At 47.5% G+C, this 14,327-nt stretch overlaps 1 protein-coding gene and 1 long non-coding RNA gene across 3 annotated transcripts in view; one reads left to right on the top strand and one right to left on the bottom strand.

The window, feature by feature from the left end:
- SLX9 (SLX9 ribosome biogenesis factor) overlaps positions 1-14,327 on the bottom strand; it is a 58,738-nt gene that overhangs the window by 15,471 nt on the left and 28,940 nt on the right. The gene's annotated exons all lie outside the window — the stretch shown is intronic.
- LOC143827356 (uncharacterized) overlaps positions 1-14,327 on the top strand; it is a 93,492-nt gene that overhangs the window by 65,185 nt on the left and 13,980 nt on the right. The gene's annotated exons all lie outside the window — the stretch shown is intronic.

The following is a 14,327-nucleotide window of genomic DNA, read 5'->3' as shown; positions in this document are numbered from 1 at the left end:
ACATACAGATTGAATTTTGGGTTTTTTGTATTTTCACTGTGGACCATTGTTGAGGTAAAGACAAGTATTGCAGCATAAAGCCTTCCTGGAACCACAGACTCGTGCGTTGCATTTCCCCTGGCAGATATCATTACACAGAAACACCGAAGAAAATAGTTAAAATGTGTTCATATGGGCAAGAGGAAGGAAGGGAGCAGTCAAGACGGGGTGACACTTGGCCACATCTCTCCTACTCCTTACACTCAGTTTACACATGTTACTCTCCCCCATCTTTTCCCTGCCCCCAGAACAATTATATAGGAGACACATACACAAGTTGAGCAAGAGGCCAGTGCTGCTGGGGGTGGATTAAGAGTGGTGGCTTTTGCCCAATCCCCTTCCCTTCCCCTTTTCTATTCCACTGGCAGAAAGAGCCACTGACGGTTCATGCAGACAAAATGTAGATGGCAGCTTCAATTCGCCTGGGGAGCATGTGAGGAATGCAGAGGCCATTTAACCCTTCAATGTCCAGCGCTATTCAAAACCGGTTCCTCCGCACAACACATTTTGAACAAGGCCTATACCAGGGGTAGTCAAACTGCAGCCCTCCAGATGTCCATGGACTACAATTCCCAGTAGCCCCTGTCAGCATTTGCTGGCAGGGGCTCATGGGAATTGTAGTCCATGGACATCTGGAGGGCCGCAGTTTGACTACCCCTGGCCTATACGTTAAACACGCAGTTTCCCTCTTTAAAATGTTAGTTTCTCCTCTGGTCTGTCTGAGCTTCAGGGGCGGGGTAATCTGACTGTTTACAGGCTAAGAATAACACGCAACTGTTTTTAGGCAAGAGGGTTCCCTCCCCCCCCTCCAAAGGAATGAAACTGAACAGAAAAAAAGTGACAACGGTGACAATGAAGAGCCGGCTAGAAGCCACAGGAGACTCTGAGCCCCTCGTGCTTCCTCTAGTAAAACCAACCATTGTCCAGATCAAGGCTTTTCACGGAGAGAAACACAACGCAGCAAGAACAAAACTGCCAGCTGAGGTGCGCACAAACCCAAGACGCACAGCCATTTTACTTTACAAGCCAAAAGAAAGGTGGTGACCAGTTGGTGGACAGTGCATGCTTGGGGGTGAAACAAGAATTCCAGTCTGCATATCTAAAGGACCGCCTCTCTGAATACATTCCCCAAAGGGCAGGACATTCAGGGAATGACAACAGCTGAGGACCCCTGGCCCCAAAGAAACACATCTGGCCTCAACCATAGCCAGGGCCTTTAATATTGTGAAACAGCCCTGTGGGTAGAGAGTGTCCTGGCTGTCCGACTCGGAATAGGGCCAATCAGGGTGCGGCCAGCAAAGCTGGCCACATCCTGATTGGTCCTGCGCCTATAGCTCCTGCCCTCCCTCCCTGGACGCTAGCCACTTTGCTCTCAGACGCTGGAGGAGCCAGTGTGTGAAAGAGAGACACAGAGAGCCCTGCCAAACCACAAACCAGCCCTGATTACCTGCTATGGCTCCTGCTGCAAGGGAGGGAGGGAGGGAGGGAGGGAAGAGAGAGAGAGAGAGACAGACAGACAGACAGACAGACAGATCCTGGGGATCCAAGGATCCTTGGTTGGGAATTCCTAAACTGGAGGCAGTCAACGACAAGCCACTTTTGAAATGTAGGAAAATGCAGCAGAAAAAGTCAGACTGCTGCCCCCTTACACCTCCAAATTCCTCACTGCCCCCTACCGCCCCTAGCATTTCTCACCACCCCCCTGGATCCTTCCACTGCCCATTAGGGGGGCATACTGCCTACTTTGAGAACCCCGAGTATTGATGGAATTGTGTTAATGAGATCGGGTAGGAGGATAGGCGGAGACATGGGTAGCCATACTGGCACCTGCCAGGTTCCTCTTTCAGAAACAGCTCAGAACTTCATGGCCACCATGCCAAATATCAAGACTGTCTCAGTGTCAAGCCCTACTCATCCAGTGAGCCATACTGTCAATTTTGGGCATTGGTGAAGGTTAGCAGAATAGTAATCTGAAGGTGAAGAAGTTTAATGTAGCCTCATTGTCATGGACAGCTCTCCACCTGGTGAGGTTTAGATTGGGGATGTCTTAGAATACCTACAGTGGCAGGAATTGGTCATCCTGATCATGCTGGGGTCCTAAATTTAATACGAACGTATTTGACATTTCACAAGTTTTCTTCTGGCTGTCTTTGTATGGATGAATTTTATTTGCTGCAACACTAGCATTGCAGACAGAACTCGAGATACGAAATAAGTTAGCCCAGCTGTCCCCAACCCCCGGTCCGTAGACCGGTACCGGTTCGTGGATCAGGGTACAGGGCCACAGCTCCTCCTCATCCCCCTTCCCAGCTGCTGCCTAGGGGCTGCCCTGCCACTCTGCTGCTGGCTCCCTCGGCAAAAGACTACCCCCCCCCCAGGCCTCAGTAAAATTATCAAGCGTTGACCGGTCCCTGGTGATAAAAAGGAGGTTGGGGACCACTGAATTAGACTGCTGCTCATCCTATCCTTGTCAATTATATCCACTCACACTGAAGTAGCCAACAGACAGGGCATGTCATTAATGATAGATGGGTCAGAGTCTCCAGTCCCTCGACAGGCCTTGTCAGACCAATATTAAAAATTTAATACATTACACTTGGTCCTATGGGTTTGAATAACCCATGTTAGCTATTTTAGGGCACAGATCTCACTGTAAAAAAGTTGAGAAAGGCTGACTAAGGCAAATCAGTGAATGATGCCAGAGATGCTATTGGCACCCCGATAGCAAAAGACTACATAATTATCTGGACTCTTGTACTATGATGCTCCCTGCATGGTGCTTCAAGGAAAGCAGTGCTTTGTTTTTTATTTTATTTTATTTCTATACCGCCCTTCCATATGGCTCAGGGCGGGTTACATACAACATCATAGGAGGATACATGGAACGAGTCAACATACAACATAGTCAATATGCAACAATAACAGCCCAACAGTTCATTTACAATAAAAGCAGACTTTTATAAGAGGGTCATAAATTCAGTTTTAAGCAAGTCTGTGGTTTTTGCACTGCTTAGATATTAGTTTTGAACCAGGTTATTTAGAATAGCGATCCCCAACCTGTGGGCGGCGGACCACATGTGGTCCTTCGACTAATTGGAGGTGGGCCCCGAAGGACTCCTTCTCCCCCCCCCCTGGCCCTTTACTTCATCCCCCCCAGCCCTTTACAACACACTTCATTGTTGTGGCGTGTCTGTATCTTATTTTGAAGGGATGTTTAAACATTACCATAGCGATCAGAGAGCGTTAGGGCAGTGGTTGAGAGTAGAGGAGTAAACTACTCCCCCCCTTCCACCGGGCCTCAGTAAAAGGCGTTGAGTGGTCCCAGGTGAGTGGTCCCCAGCGCTGAGTGGTCCCCGGTGATAAAAAGGTTGGGGATCACTGATTTAGAAGAGAAGTTACAGCTGAAACTTAAAACCACAAAGAAACATCACTCTTACCCCTCAGGGATTTTAGGTCCATTATTTCAGCAAACCAATCCCAGAATGTCATCGGGATGCAGACTTTATTACAATTGCTTGGATAAATACCAGTTATTTAAGCTCAGGGATGTGGAACAGTTGCTTGGGGGCAGCGTATCCTACCCTCCTCGCACTCACTCCTTGCTCATTGTGACTCGATACGGTGGGATCTGCAATACGGAACACCACGCTGAGATGAAGGCAGAACCTGAAGTTCAGTCAAAGCCTTTGTAGGCAGCGGAATACCTACAGGTGAGAGGGGAAGCTAGGCAAAAGAAACCTTAACTGATATGTTCACACTGTGGATGTTTCTCCCATTCACATCCAGGGAGTCATGCTTTACTAGTGTCATTTCAACAGTACTAGTTGAAAGCTAGTTAGGACCGGAGAGGGGACAGTGAACCCCAGGGGTAGTCAAACCTGTGGTCCTCCAGATGTCCATGGACTACAATTCCCATGAGCCCCTGCCAGCAAATGCTGGCAGGGGCTCATGGGAATTGTAGTCCATGGACATCTGGAGGACCACAGGTTTGACTACCCCTGATGAACCATTGCACAAGGAGACCTTCAAACTGCAGTGGGAGCAGACCGCCAAGACTCTGGACAAACTTAGAAAGAACTCATTGGGAAGCACATATTGGGCTGCACAGTGAGGAATATATTTGCCTGACCCCAGCCATTGCAGCGACAGGATGGTTAACCCCTTCCACCTGTTATACTTTCAATTTGCCCCAAACCTGGACCCTACAGAATGGGGTGGGTAGATGGGAGATGCTCCTGTTTTCTCATTCTCCAGAATTCTTCAGTCCTTCAAAGAAGAATGGGTTTGGCTTTCCTCACATATGCCCCTACCCTTATTTGCACATGTTACATGGCGCCAAAGGTCCATAAGTGACCTGTCAAACAGTGGGGGAGTTCCTTGCTTCCCCTCCCCTTTCGCATTGCCTTCCAGCATTCCCAGAACATGCCTGTGGGAGAATTGCAAGGCTTAACTTCCTGGCGGTCAATATCTGTACGAGGGTAATGTGCACTTTTAGCCCTAATCTGTCCAGTTGACTTCTTCTAATCTGGTTTAGTTAGGTATGTGTGAAGGGCTAAGACAATGGACTTCATTGCACTTTCGAGGCAAAGCAAAAGGATGCTATTTTGCAAGGGGGAAACTGGAAGCTGTTTCAGTTCAACTGCTTTGACATGCAGCCAGCTGAGATACCTTGGGCTGGTGAGTTCTCTTAGAGCTGTTCTCACAGAGCAGTTCTTCTAGAGCTCTCTCAGCCCCACCGACCTCACAGGGTGTCTGTTGTGGGGAATAGGTGTTAGTTAGCCACTTTGGGACTCCTTTGAGTAGTGAAAAGGAGGGTATAAAAAAAGTCTTTCTCCTGCAGTTTCATTCCAATTAAGGCTCATTCCTTTAAAAAATGGCGAATTATCACAGTTATCTCCTCTTGTTCCAGCTACTCAAACCACTATTCTTCTGGGGGTGGTGAAGAGGCCTTTGCTAGCAGCTGGTCAGTCACTACACATTTGAAAATACCTTGAATTAGTGACCGCACACACAGTGCTGAGCTGATTTCATATACTGGAAAAGACAGAATCTCCAGATGGGCTTCAGAGGTCCTCTTGCTTGATCATATCTCTGGTCTTTTTTGCTGCCTTTTGGAAGCGCCTCCCATGTAGGGAGAAAAGGGTGCCATGCTCCCTGTCTTCCTTCTCATACATACATGTTGAGAAGAATACTGGGAGGAGAAGGTGAGAAGGTGTCCTTGGAACAGATGACTCCCTGGCTCCTCCCCTTTGTTTGTTTCTCATTATGGAACCTCCTGATGTTTGGTCCCCGCCCCAGTTCACTTGATTCTGCTGCCTGTACACCATGCAATAACTCTGTCTTCCTTCTTCCTGTCACCTGACTTGGATGTGACCTGACTTCCGACTGTGCTTTTGCAGTTTAGTGGGACCCTTGCTTATGAGGGGTAGGGAACAAAAGGGAAAGTCCCCATTTCTTTCTAGGCTTCTCCCAAGACCTTCTCATTTCCAATCCATCCTATTCAGAGCTTAGTAAACGCTAGAGGAAAAAAAATCAAGGATGCATTATGTTTTATGCAGAGGCTATAAAACATTGTTTTTTACTGCAGGTTACAGATGGTAGCTGGAGAATGCCACCTTCCAGACCTGCATTTTGAGCCTTGTCAGTAAAGTTTAGTTGCTGCTACATCCAGCTTGATTTGCTCATTGTGTTGCATGTCACATACTTCCTAGTAGAAGATGGTACTAACCCACATCAGTTGCTTTGGATTTTAAGGGTTTTTAAAAAGTAACATTTTTTCTGCACACTTCGGAGGTTCCTTATACTTTATATTCTTATATAGTATATAATATAATACAATAGCCATCCATGCCCCCAATCTGCGGATAGTTAAATCCACAGATCAGGAGGGATCACATGTAGACAAATGAGACTTTTCTGCACATTTGGGGACTTTGCAAATAAGAAAAATTCAAAAGAAGACCTAGATTCACAGCATCCCCAAACTATAAACCAGTTCCTATGAATCAGTTTGACCCCATTCAGAACAGGAGACACCCCAATTCCTGGATCAACTCTTCTCTCTACACTACACCACTTCTAAATACCTGATGGAGAACACACACTATACTAATAGTTTTCCCAGATGTACTTCTGCTAGAAGCAGGACACTAACTATCCCATGCGCATTTTGAGAAAGAGTATACAAATATTTTAAACAAATACTCAACAATCATAGATACATCCTTAGAATAACCCAGCAGAAATCATCTTCCCTGAAGCTGTTTGCATTTTCCTGCTGTCAACAGGCAATGTACGTTCAGCCAACCATCTTTTTCCCACAAGACTCACAAAAGCCCTTTGACAACATCATGCTATTCCAAACATGACCTTTGCACTCAAGACTGATTTATTAGGGATGACGATGATCTGGCTGGACTTTATTATTACTACATTGTTATTTGGAAGGAGCAAAATGAGTCTGGCTTATGGTTCCCAGCCTCCAAGTGAAGATGCTGAATGGATTCAAGGCCCAAGCAGGAATAACAAGTTTCGTTTATAAGGCTACTATTTGTTTGGGTTAAATTTAGGGGGCAAACATAGTAAACGTGCCTCTGGATTTGATTTTGTTGCTTCAGACCAACGTGGCCACCCCGTTGCACCACCATGAACTGGGTTCAGGTCCCCCACCCCACCCCGGAAAAAAGAAAACATAAAGTAGCTGAGGCTACCCAAGTCTGTTTGTTGATAATGCTCAGAACCCACAGAGCCCTCAGTTATGTTGGGAGCATTAATAAGCTTTACAAAGGGCTGGTATCTTCTGGATCTACGGCTGGTAATCTCCTGGAATTACAACAGATCTCCAGGCTGCAGAGATAAGTTTCTCTGGAGAAAATGGTAGCATTGGAGGGTGGACTCTCCCAGTTTGGTGTAGTGGGTAGGAGTGCGGACTTCTAATCTGGCATGCCAGGTTCGATTCCGCGCTCCTCCACATGCAGCCAGCTGGGTGACCTTGGGCTTGCCACGGCACTGATAAAATTGTTCTGACCGAACAGTGATAGCAGAGCTCTTTCAGCCTCACCTCCCTCACAGGGTGTCTGTTGTGGGGAGAGGAAAGGGAAGGCGACTGTAAGCCGCTTTGAGCCTCCTTCGGTTAGAGAAAAGCGGTATATAAGAACCAACTCTCCTCTTCTTCCTCCTCTTCTTCTATTAGGGGCTCGGTTCGACCGCCTCGGCGATCACCAAAGCCCAAAGCGGCGTGTAGGAGGCCACCTCCATGGTGTGGAGGCGCTGCTGCCCCTCCTCTCCGTGCCGTAGTGCGGGCCTCCTGTGCACCACTTTGGGCTTTGGTGATTGCCAAGGCGGCCAAACCGAGCCAAAGTGCACAACCATAGACTCTATGGCAGGGGTGGCCAAACTGTGGATCCCCATGAACATCTGGAGAGCCAAAGTTTGGCCATTCCTGCTCTATGGCATCACATCCCTGCTGAGTGCCCTGTGGTCCCCAGACTCCGTCCCGTATATATCCAAGAATTTCCCAGCCTTGAGCTGGGAGCTCTAGTAAAGCTAGTGATGTACAGTTGGCAGCAAAGAGGACCTTGATGACCCTCCCCATCCTCTAAGTCTCTCCTGGCAAAGAGAGAGCACTCCTTACGGGGAGACAGAAAGAGTCGGAACGGAGTGTTCTGATGAGCTGGGGCAGACATCAAAGTTTCATTAATCAGGATTTTCAATATTATATGATTCCCCCCTCCTTGCAACCCCCCCTTCACTAATAATCCACTAGATTCACACTCAAATAATAATGAGGGGATGAAAGGTTGTAATCTGGGAGTATTATGGCCTTGTGTCTGCCTAAATTGCGCTAAGTAGATTAGCTGAACCAACATGACATTAAGCCGAAATCTGTTCGGTGGGAACTCTGTAGGGAGCAAAAGCTGTAACTATTCTTCTCTTCTGTGGATATCGTACAATGAAGGGGTATAGTTTGTGTGCCTAAAAAAATGAGGACACAAGGGGTGAGGTCAGTAGGGTAGATTCACGCGATAATCCTGCTGAGCAGGAAGGTGTCCATGTGATGTGAAGGTGTCCCTTGCTTTCTGATGCTATGGACGGCATTGAAGACAGCAGTGAAGGTGGTGACTGCAAACTCAGTCTACGCTAATAACCTCACACCAGCTACAGTTGAAGCTCTGTTTGGACGTACAGATGATGATGATGAATCCAGTTTTGAAGGATTTTAACTCTTGTGTTAGAGCCTCTTGTGGCGCAGAGTGGTAAGGTAGCAGACATGCAGTCTGAAAGCTCTGCCCATGAGGCTGGGAGTTCAACCCCAGCAGCTGGCTCAAGGTTGACTCAGCCTTCCATCCTTCCGAGGTCGGTAAAATGAGTACCCAGCTTGCTGGGGGGTAAAACAGTAATGACTGGGGAAGGCACTGGCAAACCACCCCGTATTGAGTCTGCCATGAAAACGCTAGAGGGCGTCACCCCAAGGGTCAGACATCTAGTGCTTGCACAGGGGATACCTTTACCTTAACTCTTGTGTTTTAGCTTGGTTGCTGACTAAGGTTTTTGCACTTTTAAAGTTATTGTTGATACCATATTGTTCTTGTTGACCCTCTTTTGCACTTGTTTTTCTTTGAAATAAATATTCAAAAATATTTAACCTACTGATGCCTCAATTAATGTAAATTTACCAGTAGCTGCTGCATTTCCCACCCTTGGCTTATACATGAGTCAATGAGTTTCCCCGGTTTTTCGTGGTAAAAGTAGGTGCCTTGGCTTATACTTGAGTATATACGGTAATTCACTATTGCCAAGGAGGCCAGGCAATGAGTCTTTATGACCTTAGTTAGTCCCAAGTTAGTTTCCTCTGAATCAGAGAATGTAAGAAGAAATACTAAGGCCTGAACCTGGAATCCCCGGCATGTTAAGATGACGTACACCACTGAGCTACGGATGTCAAGCGCTGACAAAACTCACAAACTTCTATAATAAGAAAGCTTCAATTGGAAGTAGATCAGGTCACTATAACATTCGAAGTCAAGACTGTTCGATACCAGGACAGCAAGCAGTTATCAATACATTTCTCCCGCCCAAATCCGAGCGTTCCCAAGGGAGGGGGGGGCACTCCTCACCCAAGTGCCATCCCAGGTTTCCTGCCAAGGTGTTGAAGTTAGCATGGCCTTGTTCAGGCCGGCGCCTCAGGCTAGCTGATAAGATGTTTACAGGAACAAGGCAACATTGTTTCACAGTGGGGAGACTATGCAGTGTGAAAATGCAAGGATCAAAGGAGGGGGGAATCAAAGGAAAACTACAGGGATGGGCTCCCTTGGTTACATGAGAACGTTTCTGAAAAGGCACAGCATCTCAAGATGGAGTCACTTAGGTTCACTGAAATACAAGCATGGCAGAGAGCAGGGACTGATCCTGACATTGGATCCCTTCCCTAAGGGTTACAAAACCAATCCCTGGGAATCCTAGACATTGGAAGGACAAAGAAAGGAAGAGCTGCCCTTTAGCAGAAACAATCAATGAGCATTTATGGCATATTGGGATGAGATTTAGAAAGGGGATGGGTGGGGGGGTCAGCTACCATACCCAGACACACCAAAAACCTGAGGGAAATGGAAGAGGGGTGGCTGCATTGCTCTTATTGACTTTAACACATACGTGAAGCTGCCTCATACAGAAATTAGAACACTTGTCAGGGATCAGGCCAAGCCCTGCTAGTAAAGCCTGTGAGAAAGGAACATCCAGGATTCCAAGGCAAGTGAAAATCCAAAGAGTAGCTTTATTAAACAGAAATACAGATGCGCGCCAAGACCCATTGAGCAAAGGTCTTGGCAGATACAAAGGCACAATAGACATTAGGTGATTCTTATAGAGGTGACCACATAGGGGAGAGGGGCTAAGGTTTAGGCAGGAGAGCAAGTGATACCAAGAGGTGCAAAGTTTCCCAAGCCCAGCCAGATGGCTCCGCTTTGATCCAAACAGTTACATTTCTGTTTCGTCTCCACCAGCCCAACACGGTCGTTGGAATCCGATAGATAGTGGGCCCCGCTGGGAACTTCAGTGGAATGCAGAGGAGGCTAGGAACTAAGAAAGGATTTTTATGATGTTTTGTGATGCTTCTCCTCGGGGGGGGGGGGGAGCACAGTGAGGGAGGGGGCATGAATCGGGGTTCATGACACCACTGATCCATCAAGGTCAACTCAGTCTCTCAGCAACTCTCCAGGAACTCAGACAGAGAGATCTTTCACATCACCAACTGCCTGGTCTTTTAAAATGGGGGTTGAACCTGGGACCTTCTGAGTGCCACGCAGAGGCTCTTCCACTGAGCCACAGGCTCTTGCTCTTTAAGCAAAGGTCCATCTGAGAAAATACTATTTCCCACCAACCTTTCCACCATTAACAAAAACAAGATTATGGCTTTTCAAAATTCCTTTTAGCAATATGAAGGAAAAGCAGAAGTCTGACATCAGGAGGACTTGCGCTTTGCACGAGCCGCCAGATGACGAGGGGACAATAAGAACGTTTCAGATGTCAGCTAGATTGGGAATAAACGCATCGCTTGGGAAGTCATGGATGGACAAACAAGCTCTGATGCACGGAAGGCAGAGCTGGTTGTAATGGCAAAGCCCTCTGATCGGTCGCCTGGAGGGTCGCTTTAAATAGCCCTCTGTTTTTTCTTAAGCTTGTCCCTCTTGCAAAACACACTCAGTTTTGAAAGATCGATCACCAGCAGATTTCTCGCTTCAGTGAGTTTTATTTCAACGGTTTTCTAATGCTCCGCTCTGCGCCAGCAAGGCAATTTGCTGGGGAAAGTAAGCAGGGAGTGTCATTTCATTACAAACCGTATTGCGAAGCTGCCGGCAGACACAAGATTATTTTACACAAGTAAAACTAGAGAGCCCTGACTTGGACAGCCAACGCTAGCCTGATCTCATGAAGGAGAAGAAGAGTTGGTTCTTATATGCCGCTTTTCTCTACCCGAAGGAGTCTCAAAGTGGCTTCCCTTTCCTCTCCCCACAACAGGCACCCTGTGAGGTGGGTGAGGCTGAGAGAGCTCTGATATTACTGTTCAGTCAGAACAGCTTTCTCAGTGCTGTGGCGAGCCCATCATATCTCATAAGCTAAGCAGGCTGAGTCCTGGTTAGTATTTGGTTGGGAGACCTCCAAGGAATACCAGGGTCACGGTGTGGAGGCAGGCAATGGCAAACTGCCCTGAAGGTCTGTTGCCTTGAAAACCCCATAAGGGGCTGCCACTGAGTCACCTGTGACTGGACAGCAGAAAACAGAACAGGGGCTGCCAACTGTTTTGAACTTGTGAGCACTTTATAGACTTCTGGCGAGGGGGGGGGAGCTATTAAACTGAGGCAGAGTCAACCCAAAGTGTCAGGAAGTGAAGTCAACATTTCAGGCAAAAGTCCTCTTTATTTTAAAAATGTTTTCTTGTGCACACACCTTCAACTCACACAGCAGAGACCTTTGTGCCGTGATGGGAGCAGCTCCAAAAGCTACTTAAAGTATCTGACAACCCAATCAGAAGCCTTACTGGCAAAAAAAACCCTACTTGGCCCCAGCCACTTCCTAAACACATGATGCCCACGGGGCCCACTTTGGGAATTCCTATCCCATCTTTCCACTAATGATCATCCAACGTAGCTTAAAAAAAATCAAAACAACATGCTTCTAATTTGCTGTTCTAAGGACCTTGACACAGTCAAGGATTTAATACCAGGCACTTCTTGGGCTGACCTGGATGGCCCTAGCTGGATCAGGTCCAATCTTGGAAGCTTACTTGGTCTGCCTAACTCTCTAGGCTGAACCGGGATGAAGGCTGAAGTTAGAAGCCATTCCAGAAATGTCCCAAGGCCGAGAAAAGGCAAGGAAGTCTGTCATGCTACTCCTACCATAAACTGATAATTAGCACAAAACACAAATCGTTGATACCTTATGCTATGCTGGTGACCTCCCCATAGAGGAAGTTTGTCTCTGTTTGAACCAAGCACTGCCCAAATGGCCAATCACAGTGATCCTATGTGGGGCCACCTTAAACCCACCGTTCCGGCTCTTGACTGTTCTGGCTCTCTGAGGATGGGGAGGTGAATAATTCATGGCTGGCTTTCACTGTCAGCTCCACGGTAATGAATCCCATTGATATATAGTCTGTCAACTTGACCTCTCTTGTACATTTACTTACTTGACCTCCGGACAAACAGCAATTCCTCTTTGCGGGTCAATACAGGGCTTGGGGATTGCGTTTCCTCACACTGCTATGGTATAGTTAAGGATGTACTTGCCATTCTTGATGCATGCTATTCCCTAAAGCAGGGAAGATGCCCCTATAGCCCCAGCTTTGCAAATAGCAGGAGTGGAAGGGTGCAATTTTTAACGGTTGCCCCTCCTGGCCCAGTTTACAAAGCAAACACCTTATCAAACCACCATATATTAGCATCTCATGACTGTGCAGAATTGCAATTTTAATTCCACTCTTCCAAGAAACTCAGGGCAGTGTACCAAAATCCTCATTTCCTCCATTCTGTTTGTGCAATAACCTTGTGATAAGGCTAGGTTGACAGAAGGACTTGTCAAAGGCCTCCCAGTGAGTTTCTTGGTGAGCAAGGGTTTGAAGCTGGAGAGCCAGTATGGTGTAGTGGTCCCCAACCTTTTTCAGGCCGGGGACCGAGGGGGGGGGGAGGGAGATGCCAGTGACAGCACCGAAGCGGCTGAGTGTGAGCACCACACTGTTGGGGGGGGGGGAGAGAGGTGCGCCAGCGTCTCCCTCCCCGGTACCGAGGGTTCCACAGCCCAGGGGTTGGGGAACAATGTTTGGATAAGAACAGGGGACTCTAATCAGAAGAACTGGGTTCAATTCCCCACTCCTCCACAACTAGCCAGCTGGGTGACCTTGAGCCCATCACTGTTCTCCTAGAACCCTCTCAGCACCAACTACCTCACAAAGTGCTTGATGTGGGGAGAGGGTGATTGTAAGTTGTTTTGAGACTCCCTGATAAAGAAAAGCAGAGGAGAGGAGACCAGGCTTTCTCAGTCAGGGCAACAGAGCTGCATAGACCTGCTTTGGCCCTGTTTCTGCAGGCTCCCACTGCAGGCTCCCCTTGAAGAGCAAACTGGTAGCCAGTCCAGAGGGCAGGTATGGTTCTGTGCACAAATAATCTGAAGATATTTCTGTGCTGTCACTTCCCATGCTGTGGCAGTGGCCTGGCGATGTCACATCCAATAAGAGTATCTGGGTGATGTCGCGTCTGGTAACATGTGACTTCTGGGGGCGTGGCAGGAAGGTGCGATCCGCTGACATCATATCCGGGGTTTCTCAAAGCCTGAAGAATGTTTCAGGGGGTTCTTAATGGCAAAAAGGTTGAGAAAGGCTGGCCTAGACTAATCACCCTGCTTATTCCTAAAACCTAACAAGCATCTACAAAAAATCAGGATCCTCAGGGCTGTCTCTATCACCCTGCTTGCACAATATAAACCATTCACTGTTCTACTTGTACGATAATTAACAAACACAGATCAGATTGGTGCATGGTCTATGGGAGAAAGACTTTCGCTCAACTCAACTGTGTCTATAAAAAAGGTAAAGGTATCCCCTGTGCAAGCACCGAGTCATGTCTGACCCTTGGGGTGACGCCCACTAGCGTTTTCATGGCAGACTCAATACGGGGTGGTTTGCCAGTGCCTTCCCCAGTCTTTACCGTTTACCCCCCAGCAACAAGCTGGGTACTCATTTTACTGACCTTGGAAGGATGGAAGGCTGAGTCAACCTTGAGCCGGCTGCTGGGATCCAACTCCCAGCCTCATGGTCAGAGCTTCAGACAGCACTTATGCCGCTTACCACTCTGCGCCACAAGAGGTTCAACTGTGTCTATATTGGGTCTATAATAGACTGGTCATTAAGTATACCAGAAAAAGTCCCAGACCTGCTATCTACAAATTTCACCCTGTACAGGGCAGGCAGTAACCACTTCAAATCAGCACCCTGAGGTTGGTGGGGAAGGAGGTGCATGCTTGAGCCCTGTGCACTGAAGGAGACGTGCAAAAGCGGGCCAACTCTTTCTCCCTCCCTCTTTTTTGGGTCAAATTTAGAGTCCGGGGCACCTTTAAGACCAACACAGTTTTATTCAAGGGATGAGCTTTCATGTGCACGCCCACTTCCTCAGATACGATGTCATGGGATGGAAGTCATCAGTCCAGACTTACAGGCAAAATGTGAGAGTAAACTAACATACAACATAATGAAAATGGTCAACAGATTCCAGGGATAAAAAGGGGAAAACAGCTATTTG

The sequence above is a fragment of the Paroedura picta genome, chromosome 1 (assembly GCF_049243985.1).
Source record: "Paroedura picta isolate Pp20150507F chromosome 1, Ppicta_v3.0, whole genome shotgun sequence".
Classification (NCBI taxonomy): domain Eukaryota; kingdom Metazoa; phylum Chordata; class Lepidosauria; order Squamata; family Gekkonidae; genus Paroedura; species Paroedura picta.
Note: the sequence above shows the minus strand (reverse complement) of the source record. Positions and strands in the feature narration are given on the sequence as shown.